This window comes from Mauremys mutica, chromosome 12 (genome assembly GCF_020497125.1).
Source record: "Mauremys mutica isolate MM-2020 ecotype Southern chromosome 12, ASM2049712v1, whole genome shotgun sequence".
NCBI lineage: Eukaryota > Metazoa > Chordata > Testudines > Geoemydidae > Mauremys > Mauremys mutica.
The window spans coordinates 60,541,130-60,554,509 of NC_059083.1; positions in this window are offsets into that span (position 1 = coordinate 60,541,130).

Genomic DNA, 13,380 nt, shown 5'->3' on the forward strand with positions numbered 1-13,380 from the left:
ATGCATTTTGTATTTACTAGATGATTAATTTTTCACTTGTGATGTGTGTCAAGTTATATTTGAATGGAAATTCAAGTCCAATTAAAAATGCCCCCAAACAATTTCAATTTTATTATTAAATAAAAGTACCTTAAATGTGATGGATGCACAAGGAAAAAAAGTTTATCAAAATGTTTTGTATTTAAAATCAACTGATGTATTAAACAAAGGAGGTATTATCTGTAATTAGTGAATTTAAGTGAGTTTAATGGATTATTTCTGGTAACCATATCTTTGAGGGTTTGAAAACTAGTAGATCTTATCCTCTCAAACCTAATATTTATTAATAGATTGGAAGAAGAAAATAAGCTTCCCTACTTTTCAACTCCCAATCAGTTTCTCAGATTCAAATGAACTAGCTGAATAAACTGAAATGAAAAGAAAAATCTCTCTCTGCACATGCAGAGGAGGCTACTGTTGTCAAAACCTGGTTTAGCCCTTCAACAAACTTTGTTTTCAGGTGCTTAGCCAATGACTTCCACCCGTTCAGAGGTCTGAGTTTCTTTAAAACTTGGCAGTAAATATACACTACTTAATATTATTGTTTATTTAAGTTATCTGAATAGATTATAATAAGTTTAGGCCTTAAAATAGGTTATCAATTTCCATTGTAATTGGGTTTATTTAAAAAAAATAAACCTGTATTTAATGTAAATGACAAATCTAATTTAAGTAAAAAAAAAACAATTTAAATTTAAAAAATCCATTTATGTATTTAGGTTTTTTTTTTTAATTATTGAGTTTTATCCACCCTGCTCATCACACTCAAAACAAGGTCACAGCAGTTCACAGTACATCAGTACCACAGTATGTACAGCAACACTCTCTTTGCAAGTTCCTATTATGTGTGGCTATTCAGCACCTACTGCTCTGACAGTGGTCATGCAACTGGCTGCAAAACAGTTTCTATTCTAGCCCCCTGTCTTCACACGCTCTTAGCTTCCTGGAGCCATGACTGAAATTTTCCATGGTTGGATTCTGTCACAAGGGGTGGGGGGTTGGGGTGGGGAGTTGAGGGGTTAAAATTTGAGTACAATTTTGGATTTAGAACAAGGCCAAAATATGTTTTCCCATTACAAAATATTACTAATAATAAATAATAATTCTGGCTACTTTTATTTTTCCACAGGGTTAACTCAAAAACTGCTGAGCTCAGAAACTGCACACTTCGGGCTGGCTCAGTTTCTTAGGAGCAGATGATGATTCATAGATTCAGGGGCGGCTCTAGGCACCAGCAAAACAAGCTGGTGCCTAGGGCGGCAAAATGTAGGGGGCGTCCCCTGCCGCCGGGGAGGGCGGGAGGCTGGGCCGGCGGACCTGCCGCAGTCATGCCTGCGGGAGGTCCACCAGAGCCCCGGGACGAGTGGACCTGCCGCAGTCATGCCTGCGGGAGCTTAACCGGAGCCGCGGGAAGAGGGGACCCGCCGCAGGACCAGGGAAGGGCGGCGCAGCGCACCGCGCTGCTTGGGGCAGCCTGATTTCTAGAGCCGCCCCTGCATAGATTCATAGATTCTAGGACTGGAAGGGACCTCGAGAGGTCATCGAGTCCAGTCCCCTGCCCTCATGGCAGGACCAAATACTGTCTAGACCATCCCTGATAGACATTTATCTAACCTACTCTTAAATATCTCCAGAGATGGAGATTCCACAACCTTCCTAGGCAATTTATTCCGGTGTTTAACCACCCTGACAGTTAGGAACTTTTTCCTAATGTCCAACCTAAACCTCCCTTGCTGCAGTTTAAGCCCATTGCTTCTTGTTCTATCCTTAGAGGCTAAAGTGAACAAGTTTTCTCCCTCCTCCTTATGACACCCTTTTAGATACATGAAAACTGCGATCACGTCCCCTCTCAGTCTTCTCTTTTCCAAACTAAACAAACCCAATTCTTTCAGCCTTCCTTCATAGGTCATGTTCTCAAGACCTTTAATCATTCTTGTGGCTCTTCTCTGGACCCTCTCCAAATCTTTCTTGAAATGCGCTGCCCAGAACTGGACACAATACTCCAGCTGAGGCCTCACCAGCACAGAGTTGAGCAGAAGAATGACTTCTTGTGTCTTGTATCAGAGGGGTAGCCATGTTAGTCTGGATCTGTAAAAGCAGCAACGAGTCTTGTGGCACCTTATAGACTAACAGACGTTTTGGAGCATGAGCTTTCATGGGTGAATGCATGCATCTGATGAAGTGGGTATTCATCCACAAAATTTCATGCTCCAAAACGTCTGTTAGTCTATAAGGTGCCACAAGACTCTTTGCTGCTTCTTGTGTCTTGCTCACAACACACCTGTTAATGCATCCCAGAATCACATTTGCTTTTTTTGCAACAGCATCACACTGTTGACTCATATTTAGCTTGTGGTCCACTATAACCCCTAGATCCCTTTCTGCCATACTCCTTCCTAGACAGTCTCTTCCCATTCTGTGTGTGTGAAACTGATTTTTCCTTCCTAAGTGGAGCACTTTGCATTTGTCTTTGTTAAACTTCATCCTGTTTACCTCAGACCATTTCTCCAATTTGTCCAGATCATTTTGAATTATGACCCTGTCCCAGTTTGGTGTCATCTGCAAACTTAATAAGCGTACTTTCTATGCCAATATCTGATGACGATGATCGCTGTAACATGTAAGAGCTGCACTGGGGCCCAGCTGCACAAGCACGTAATAGAAAGGCACCATCAGGAGCTGCCATTGTGGGAGCAGCCCCATGTAAATCACATTGCAATAGTCCAGCCTGGATGTGACAGCTATTGGGTATGTGAGACTCAGAGAAGAAAGGCTGCAGCCAAAGGTTACAGCTAACCAGCCTGTGGTGTTTGGGACAGGGGCGATGACAGATCCTCTAAGACCCCAACGCTAATAGCAAAGTCATTGCACAATTGTCAGGAGTACAGCTCTGCAGCTGCACCTGCTCAGTCTCCTAATGAGTCCTGATCAGCTGAGGAAGCCAGCAGGCTGGTTCTTAGCCCAGCAGCAGCAGTAGCTCGCTCGCTGCTCAATGCACATGCTCTCTGCTCACCCCACTCGAAGCCCTGCTCCAGCCTATAGCCTGCCCTGCACCCACCCTTGTTCCAGTCCTGTCCCAGCCTCGCTCCTGCCTTCACTGACTCCAGAGAAGCCGGTTCTGAACCTCGGCTCCTATTCCTGGCTCTAATTCTATGTCACCCCTGGGCTCTGGCATTCAGACTCCGACTACCGTTCTGACCTGGCCCTGGTGACGACTGTCAACCCTTGGCTTTGGCATTCAAATGCTGATGCCTGCTCTGACCATTAGGCATGACTCCTGCTCTGATCTGGTCTCCTGACAACAATAGAGGCTCATACATTGCTCCCACCTATTCCTCCAGATGTTCCCCACAGCCAACCAGCATCACTTCTGAACTGAGCCTTACCCAGCTTCCTTTTATCCAAGTCCTGGTGAAGCACTAGGTGGGGGATCATGTAGAGCCAGATCCACTGCCAGTGAAACTCAGTGTAGCTGTATTGACTTTCATGGAGCTACATCAGTTTATACTAGATGAGGATCTGGCCCATAGATGTTAGAATCTGGGCTCAATGAAAAAGAGACAGAGAGCTGAGTATCAGTATCATACTGGTGGCACTGCACCCTCCATCACCTGGCAAACAGCCCTAGTGGCCTCACATATCCATTAAGCAAGATAAATGATGTAAGGGAGCTCAGATATAGGAGAGGAATTACTTAGCACTGCCTTCTGCAAACTTCCAAACAGGAAGGAGCAAACCCAGTGTCAGGCAGTGTTCCATGTACCGTGTGCTGAGTAATAACATGAGGGAACTCCATGCTTATAAAATTAAACTGGCTCTTTAGTAAGAAAAGGATATACAGTAATGCTGCAACTGCAGCTAGCATTCCAGCCATGTGCACACAGACTGACTTCCTAGTACTTCCTCCAAACCCTTCCTTCCTGCAAGCTGTGTGCCTCCCTCCAAGTTCCATTGAGGTTGCTACAGACAGCCTCCTCCATTGCGTCAAGGACCCTCACACAAGCCAGTAAGTGAATCCAGTGCTGTGTTCTGAATTAGCTTTGCACTCTGTGCTTGCCTATTACAAACCTTGTGAAAATTGTGTGTCAGGCTCAGAGCAGCCAGACTTAGCCATGACTTGTGTCCTGCCTACAGTGTAGCAGTCATGCATTTCAGGAGCAGGTGTTCTAGCTGCTAGCAATGCTGTTTGTACTACGCACAGGGTAACAGCTAGGTCATTCACTGGAATTTTTGTGAACCTTTTGGTCTGTGCTGCAGGCAAAAAGCATCCATTATCTAACCAGAATCAGGCTGTGGATCTTGACTGGTTCCGAGTGGAGACAAAGGATATCAAACCCACATCATGTACAGACACTATCATTGCCTGCTATTAGGATGGGCAGGAGTAGAGCAAGTTTTAATGCAGGTAATTGGCTGGCTGGTCAGGTCAGGCTCTGAATCCAAATGAAGTTGTTCTCTGTTGGGATTGTATGGAAACAGACAGTGCTGCAACGCTAGCTCCAGATGAGGTAGATGGTCCATGGGCGCTGTCCAGAGTGCTAGAGAGAAGCAAAGTGTTCTCAGTTGACTCTGACAGTCTAGCCATAGGGCTGTAGTCATTTTTTAAACACCTTGGAGAAGGCAGGACAAAAGGGGGTATCTAGTTTATGTGTGCAGATTTATAATAAACCACAAAGGAATGTCCCCTCCGTATTGCTCTGCATACTTCTGGTATAACTTCAGTGGGACTCCACAGCAGACACAAAGGTCTGGCCCTGTGAATCAGATTGCAGGATCTGGGCCTAAGACAGCAGCCAGATTTGAAGGAGGATGGGGAGGCGGCTGGGTGAGGAGATCTAGAGAGGGCATTTTCCACATGGGAGAAGGCTCAGAAATGGGCCTGAAAATGAAAGGGGTGGGGAAGTTCCAGGCACAAGGGAGGAAAATGAAAGGACAGACAGAGATACAGGACTGGCCAGCCCATGGCAGTAAACCAAGAGGAGATGGAAGTAAAATGGATCCAGAGGAGAAAGAACACAGCCCATCCGCAGCCAGGTTCATGGTCAGGCTGTCAGTGGGGACCACCAGCTATGGTGGTGGTCACATCTGCCAAGATTTGCCAACAATTTGTCACCCCTTGATCACTTGGTGCCCAGGTGTCCTGTTACGGAAATCATCCCCACATAGGATCAGATAATGTCTCTGAGGGACCACGGCGCCCCATCACCAAAATAACATGAACAAGTGGGGCTGGGTGGCTTGGAGAGGTGGATGAGCCACATGGGGAACAGGTTGGTCTTGCTGAGGTGGTGCCCATGGCAGTGAAGATGGGATGCTGGAACTGAAGTGAAACACGGTCAAGGGTGAAGTAATTGAGTATCTGTGAATCCCCTGCCAGGCTAGGGTATAAGTGGAGTAACTGGAGTTTGTCTGAGTTACAGGCAAAAGTGTTTTCTGTAGAATCAGGTCCCAAATGCAGCTAGTGTGAGCAGGAAACGCAGAGCAGAGATACATTCCCATGAGACTTAGTGTCAGAACTCCATCTCACAGTGCCCCCATTGTTTGTGTGGTAGTTGGTCCCATCCCATACTTCATGGCTTCTTTCTCCTTCCTTAGCTCCTTTCTCTGGTCTACTGAGTGAGCTGCTTTCTATGGTCACTTGTGCTCAGTAATACATGCCTGGGTCTTGGGCCAGATCCAGGAATAGAAGCCCCCACACAGCTCCCATTGCAAAGTAAGAGAGAACAGGCTTTGCCCCCAGCCTTAGAATCATAGAATATTATGGTTAGGAAGGGATTTCAGGAGGTCATCTAGTCCAACCCCCTGTTTAAAGCAGGACCCATCCCCAGATTTTTACCCCAGTTCCCCAAATGGCCCCCTCAAGGATTGAACTCACAACCCTGGGTTTAGCAGGCCAAGGCTCAAACCACTGAGCTATGCCTCCTCCCCTTCCCTTTAGTATTTACACTTATGGGTTCTCCTTGAATAAAGCCCTGAAAACTGACCCTCATTTCAGAGAGCAAGAGAGAGACTGAAGCCTCAGAGCTCTTCAACCATTATTAACATAGTGAAACCTGCTCTAATATGCACAAAGTCTCATTGTAATTGTCCCCTCCTCCTCGTCTGACACAGAGGAGAACCCACTATCTCTGCCATTAAAGATGATAATGAAGGTGAATTTCCCAGAGGCTTTCAGTTAAACTGCAGAAAGAGCAGCCAGAGCTGGGCACAAGGGCATCTTTCTTAGGTTTTGTCTACACTGGCACTTTCGTCATTAAAACTTTTGTCACTCAGGGATGTGATAAAACACTTACCTCAACAACAAAAGTTTTAACGACGAAAAGCACCAGTGAGGACAGCACTTTGTCGGCAGGAGCCGCTCTCCTGGTGATGAAGCTACTGCTCCTGGCTGGCTACACAGCACACCTTACAATATCATGGCTGCAGTGGCCCAGCCGTGCCATTGTAAGGGGCGCAGTGTAGACATAGCCTTAGCCCATGGTGTATCACCCAGCTTCCATACCAGAGACTCATGCTACATTGCTGATACACAAGGGGTCACTGTGGTGTTGGAAGGCTTTCAGTGTCATGCCATGAAAGTCATGCAATGTCCTCTACCCCCACTGCTCCGCTTTGCTGAACGGTGCCCTCCTTAGAGCAGTCTGGTGACTGCCAGCCTGGGACATGTTGCCATATCATTGTGGCAACTAAGTACTTTTAAAGCAGATACTAAAACAAAGGGCTTGATCCTGCCAGCACAGGTGCAGAGAGATGCAAGCTGGATAGAGACCCTGATGCGGCATTAGAGAGAGTGCAGCTACTCATCCAGCTGGTTACTGTGGCCAAGGAGCAGAAGGGAGGCCTGAGAAGGCAGGCCATTGCTAAGCAGTGAGGATCCCCCTTGAGCTAACATCCTGGCTGGCACCTCCACTCTCTCTCTAAACTCACTCCCTTTTTGCCATGCACTCCACAGTTGCGGAGTAAGAGCCCTGCAGGATTGAGATTCACAACAGCTCAATGGGGAGGGCTGCACCTAGTACTGCTAGGTAGCCTCTCCATGCATACCCATTGGAGCAAACCAGCCTTGTACTGTAAATGCTCCCAGCTCATGTGTATCTGGAGCATGCTGCTGCTTATGACTAGTGCCTGGGTACTGAAGCTATACATAATGCCTCACTGCATATACAGCAGAGGATAGGGCTTGTGGGTTGGATAGCAACGCTGATGCAAAAGGGATTAATTCACTTACCCTGTGGACAGTGTGGGGCTAATACCTAACAGACCCTGATGTCTTTCTGAGCAGACAGGACACACTTAAACCCAAGAAAGGCACAGGAAGCCCTGAGTCCAGATTATTTAAATTGTCAGCTCTTCGAGGCTCTTTTTGCTCTGTGTTTATACAGCACCTAGCACTATGGGGTCCTGGTCCAGAACTAGGGCTGCTAGGCATGACCACAATACAAACAATAACTAACAATTTACACAGGCTGAGAAAAATACCACCACTGCCTAGCTCTGATCTAGTGCTTCTCATCAGTAGACCTCAAAATGCTTTACAAATATAGCAAGTACCATTATTCTCATTTTCCAGATGAGGCAACTGAGGCACGGGAAGTTGAAGTGATTTGCCCAAGGTCACCAAATAGGTCAGTGGCTGAGCTAAGAATAGAACCCAAGTCCCAGTCCAGTGCTGTATTCACTAAGCCACACTGCCTCTCTGGCAATGGGTGTATCCTTGCTAGTATAAATCCATCCTTGACACTGATGCACAAGCTGGAGCAAAGCTACAGTTCCACAAATTCAGCCCTGATAAAAAGAGGAGACACATAGGAGTTCCTGAGCCATAACTACTTCCTGGATGCTGTTCTTGGGAAGCACAGGCTCTGTCTCCCTAGGACACATGGCACCACAAGCTGAGACTGTATCCTGCATGGGGTGCTATGCTGAAAGATGCACACTCCACTTTCCCATCAGCAGTGCCTGGTGGGAAGGAAACAGTGACAATGTAGGTGACCATTAATATTTTTATTGGTATAACGCAGCACGCAAAGGGGCTGAAAGAGTTAACCCGTAGAGTGAGGTATCTGTGTCTAGTGCAGATTTCACAGGGATAACGATAATGCTGCAGTGTGTACAATAGGAGAGCTGGTTTTGCAGCAGATACCCCTGAGCAGCTTCTTTCACTGCTTCAGTATAGACCATTTCTTGCACTAGAAATTAAGGTTTTCCAGCCCCAGCAAGTGTGTTGCCACCATCGTCTCTGTGGTTAGATGTTGATAGATGTTTGGCTGTGTGTCTGTTCCCTCTGTGTGCCACCCCAGCCCCACACACACAGCTGGCATGGCAGATCTCGAGCAAACCACCCAATGACCACAAGATCCATTAAGGGATAAAGGCACCCAGCCAGGGTTATTGTTGACAAAGCATGGTACTAGTATCGCACAGACTCTACCGGACCGTTAATACATGTATGCTCATAACAATGGACCAGCCCAGTGAACAGCGAGACTTTCTGTTCCTCCCTAAGGGCAGATAAGATGCATCTTTGTACCCCGATACAAACAAGTTAGTACTGCCCCTTTGACGTAGTTAGTTACTGCCCCCTGATGTCGCTAGTTATCACCCATCATCTTGTACATGTTGGTTCAATCAAAATATCTCTATTACGTACTATCATCCTGACCTTATCTTTTAGGAGAGGTCAGTGTGTTCCTGTTATCCTTGGGGAATGTTTTTGTACCATCCTTGATATTGGGATGTTCTGGTACCACTTGATATCAGGATGTGTTTGCGTGAGCATTCTGTGACTAGCACTTTTTAGGAATGTGTCTTTCTGCAATGTCAGCCCTGTTTTTTCCAAATTCTGTGAGCAGGTCCTGCCTCGTAACAGGCCTTTGATACAAGGGCTTATGTCTCAGGCTCTCTTCCTACTACAGTCTCCTCCACCTTTTTCCTGGGCTGTGTATCATGGTCATTTCCTGAGTACATTACAGCATCTGAGCTCCCTGCGTCTGTTGCTCCCAATACGTTTCAGAACCCGCCCTTAGGAGTCCCACACAGAAATCACTGGAAATGGAAAATGGCCTGGTCTGGAAGTTGGTCCAATAAAAGATATTACCTCACCTACCTTATCACTGTTCTGGAAAAGCAGGTGGCCTGTTTCTGGCTGGTGAAGTCTGACACACAGTGGTCCTGGTCCTGAACTGCACTAGGATGGGGAAATGTAATTAATTAATTTAAATTACTTGAGCAAGACTGGCAGGTGCAGACAAGCTCTGCTTAGTACCACTGAATTGGGGGAGCTCAGAGCCCTCTTTCCACCTTCCTGACCTTAGGGCCAGCCCTGGTACAATTTGGCCCCTGGAGTAACATAGTGCAGCCTCAGGGCTACTTTAAATTTTGTGAGCTGGAACGATTCCCTAAAGATCATTCTGGCAGTCAAGGATCATTGGAGCTCCATTTGTTCCCCTGCCCCAGCAAGCCTCCACCCACCCCCCAGGGAATAGAGAAGGTTGGGGAGCTATGTTGGGTTCCCACCACCCAAGGATTCCCTGACATCAGAGGAATTCCCAGCTGCCCCTTTGGAAAGGCTTTCAGGCTGGTTTGTGTTGCTTCAGCAATATGAAGGGGCTGGCATGGGGGCAAGAGATGTGACCCATTGCCCCTACTACAGGAGTCATTAATAAAAAGGCAAGGCAAGGTGCCCAGGCAAAGGCTGCACCTCTAGAGCATCAGAAAGAAACTGGCCTCCCTCAGCTTCTGGTCAACATCCAATGCAGCCTCCCCTGACAACCTCAGCTAGCCAGTCTCTCTCTCTCCCTGGCTTCCCTCCTCAAGGAAGGCTCTGGAAAAGAGCAACATAGAGTCCTGTGGCACCTTATAGACTAACAGATATATTGGAGCATAAGCTTTCATGGGTGAATACCCACTTTGTCAGACACATGTGGATGACGAAGTGGGTATTCACCCACGAAAGCTTATGCTCAATACATCTGTTAGTCTATAAGGTGCCACAGGATTCTTTGTTGCTCTTTTCCAGAGCCAGACTAACACCGCTACCCCTCTGATTCTGGAAAAGAGGTGGGTCTTATAGGATGCTCTGATGGCAAAGCCAAGCTCTGGGAGAGCAAGTTCCAAAGCCCAGGACCCCATCATAAGAATACTCTGACTTCAAGAATTTCCACTTGTTTGTAACTTCAGCATAGGTGCCTTAGGCCTGGTCCACACTAGGACTTTAATTCGAATTTAGCAGCGTTAATTCGAATTAACCGTGCATCCGTCCACACCAGGAAGCCATTTAATTCGACCTAGAGGGCTCTTTAGTTCGAATTCGGTACTCCACCCTGACGAGGTGAGTAGCGCTAAATTCGACATGGCTATGTCGAATTAGGCTAGGTGTGGATGCAAATCGAACTTACTAGCTCCGGGAGCTATCCCACACTGCACCACTCTGTTGACGCTCTGGACAGCAGTCCGAGCTTGGATGCTCTGACCAGACACACAGGAAAAGTCCCGGGAAAATTTGAATTCCTTTTCCTGTCTGGACAGTTAGAATCTCATTTTGTGGGTGGACATCGGGGCGAGCTCAGCAGCACCGGCAGCGATGCAGAGCTCTCCAGCAGAGGAGTTTATGTAATCTCTGAATAGAAAGAGGGACCCAGCATAGACTGACCGGGAACTCTTGGATCTGATCGGTGCGTGGGGCGAGGAGTCTGTGCTTTCGGAGCTGCGCTCCAAAAAACGGAATGCAAAGACCTACGGGAAGGTCTCCAAAGCCATGAGAGACAGAGGATACAGCCGGGATGCAACGCAGCGCCACGTGAAAATCAAGGACCCCAGACAAGGCTACCAAAAAATCAAAGCGGCAAACAGATGCTACGGAGACTGCCACCACTGCCCCACCAGTGACCATGGACTCTGATGATGGGACAGTGTCGACGGCCAGTTCCTCAGCGATGTTCGCGGACGGGGAAGATGAGGAAGGGTTTGTGGACAACGAGGCAGGCGACAGCGCTTACAACGCTGGTTTCCCCAACAGCCAGGATCTCTTCATCACCGTCACGGAGATCCCCTACCAACCGTCCCCGGCCATTAACCCGGATCCTGAATCAGGGGAAGGAGCAGTCGGTAAGTGCTTTAACCATGTAAACTTTTATTCTTAATATAACAGGAATCTGAAGTATGTGTAAAGGAGGTCTCTCTATATATGGGGATAGAACAGAAATCCTCCTGGGAGATCTCCACGAAGCTCTCCTGGAGGTAATCGAAAAGCCTCCGCAGGAGGTTCCTGGGGAGAGCTGCCTTATTGGGTGCTCCGTGGTAGCACAGTTTTCCGCGCGAGGCTTTCATGAGCTACTCAGGGAGCATTGCCTCCCCGAGCACGGCTGCATAGGGCCCTGGTTTGTGCTGGCTTTCACGCAGCATGCGCTCTCTATCTCCTTCAGTGACCGTCCTCAGGGTGATCTCGCTCGGAGACTCCTGCATCTAATTAGGGGAATTACTGTAATGTTACGCCTGGTCCAAAGTATTTGTAAAAAATCTCCGGACAGACGGCGTAGCAGAGACTCAGCACGCTGCTGCGTGACGAGCGTAACGGAAAGCCAAAGATTCAAATGGACGCTCATGGAGGGAGGGGGGACTGAGGACGCAAGGTATCCCACAGTTCCTGCTGTCTCCGAAAAGCATTTGCATTCTTGGCTGAGCTCCAAATGCTTCTAGGGTCAAAAACAGTGTCCGCGGTGGGTCAGGGCATAGCTAGGCAATTTACGCAGCCCCCCACCCACCCCCAGAAGTGAAAGGGAAAACAATCCTCTCTTGACTCTTTTACATGTCACCCTATCTTTACTGAATGCTGCAGAGAGACGCGATGGTGCAGCACTCAACACCAACATCCTTGCTACCCCCACGCTATGGATGGCTGATGGTACAAAATGACTGGTACCCGTCCTCATCATCAGCCTATTGGCACATGGGGCAGTGCAAAAGGACTGGTAACCATGCCGACTAGCATCGGTAAGGTCAATCAAGGGCGCCTGGTCCTAATTTTTCGTGGTAGATGGTACAGTATGGCTGATAACCATCGTCATCATAGCAACAGGGGGCTGAGCTTCATCAGCCCCCACCCTTCATGTGTAAAGAAAAGATTCAATTGCCCCTGGACTAGCAGCAGGATGCTGGGCTCCTCTCCTCCACACTCCTTAATGTCCTATCTGGACTATCATAGCAACTGGAGGCTGCCTTCCACTCATTTCTCACTAACAAGTCACTGTGTCTTATTCCTGCATTCTTTATTACTTCATCACACAAGTGGGGGGACAATGCTATGGTAGCCCAGGAAGGCTGGGGGAAGAACGGAATGAACAGGTGGGGTTGTTGCAGGAGCACCCCCTGTGAATAGCATACAGCTCATAATCTATGCAGGATCTGACACAGAGCAGCTGTGCTCTCTGGTTCTCTGATACAGTGGTTCTCTAGTACACTTGCCCATATTCTAGGGAGGACTGATTCTATTTTTAGATACCAAAAAAGGAGGGATTGACTCAGGGAGTCATTCCCAATTTTGGCTTTTGCGCCCCTGGCTAAGAGCAGCCAGGGGCACTTATGACAGCAGCAAATGGTGCAGTGCAAAAGGACTGGTAACCATGCCCATCTTATTACCAATTTATGGTATGGTAGATGGTACAATATGGCTGGTAACCATCTCTGCTATCATGCAAAAGCAAAAGCATGCTGCTGTGTAGCGCTGCTGGACCGCCTCTGTCAGCAGCATCTAGTACACATACGGTGACAGGCACAAAAGGCAAAACAGTCTCCATGGTTTCCACGCTGTGGCGTCTGCCAGGGCAATCCAGGGAAAATGGGCTTGAAATGATTGTCTGCTGTAGCTTTCCCGGAGGAAGGGATGACTGACGACATTTACCCAGAACCACCCGCGAAAATGGTTTTTGCCCCATCAGGCACTGGGATCTCAACCCAGAATTCACAGAGACAAACTAGACTGTGTTCATTGTTCGCAAAAATTTATCTTTGCAAGGAATTCACTCCCTTTTTCCCATCACACAGCTTCGACTGTGTCCAGACCCGCCACAGCATCCCCCTCACAGAGGCTGGCAAAGCTTAGGCGGCGAAAGAAAAAGACAGGGGACGAGATGTTCGCTGAACTTATGGGGTGCTCCCGAGACGAGGCGGACCAGCAGAGCCAGTGGAGGGAGACCCTCTCTCTGTACCAGCGCTTACACAGCGAAGGGGAGGAGAGGTGGCATGAGGAAGACAAGCAGGCGACTCAAACGCTGCTTGGACTAATGAGGGAGCAAACGGACATGCTCCTGCGCCTTGTGCATGTTATGCAGGACCTCAGGCAGG